The following is an 809-nucleotide window of genomic DNA, read 5'->3' as shown; positions in this document are numbered from 1 at the left end:
CAAAGTTCAACAAGACAGAAAATAACAAATGCTGGTGAGGTCATGGAGAGATTGGGACTCTCATACACTGCTGGTGGGACTGTAAAATGGTACAACCATTGTGGAAAGCAACATGGTGATTCCTTCCAAAGTTGGAATTAGAAATAACATTTGACCCAGCTATTCCATTACTAGGGTGAGAGTCATGACAAGAACAGATATATGCACACCCCTGTTCATCACAACACTATTTACAATAGCCAAAAGATGGAAACAAACTAGGTGTCCTTAATCTGAGGAATGGATAACCAAACTATGGAATATATACACAATACTAATCAATACTAAAGAATAATGAAGTATTTGCAAAGCACCGTGTAACATGGATGAACTTGGAGGACATTATGCTGAGTGAAATAAGTCAATCACAAAAAGACAAATATTGTATTAGTCTCTCATTGTAAAAGTTAAGGAAAGGTTTATCTATAGAAGGAAATTTTCTTTGTTGGTTACCAGGGATGGGAGAGGAGGGAAGTAAATGCTGTTAGATAGATAGAGATAAGTATTGATTTGGGTGTAGGGAAGGGCAATATATCAAATGTATGTGAACAATATGACAACATTGAGGATGAGAAAGAAATAGAAAGGTACATGGGAGGTACACACAAGAAATATGAACCCTTTTGCACATACAGTACTGCATAGTCAGTGAAGGCAAACAAAGGTATATGGGTGGATAGATGGGTAGATAGGCTGAACAATTAGGTATGTCTATGAAATGGGTAACGTAGTGCCAAGGCACTTGACTGCTAACCAGGAGGCTGGTGGTT

This window comes from Orycteropus afer, unplaced genomic scaffold (assembly GCF_000298275.1).
Source record: "Orycteropus afer afer isolate SDZICR_OR568_19922 unplaced genomic scaffold, OryAfe1.0 scaffold00503, whole genome shotgun sequence".
Classification (NCBI taxonomy): Eukaryota; Metazoa; Chordata; class Mammalia; order Tubulidentata; family Orycteropodidae; genus Orycteropus; species Orycteropus afer.
Note: the sequence above shows the minus strand (reverse complement) of the source record.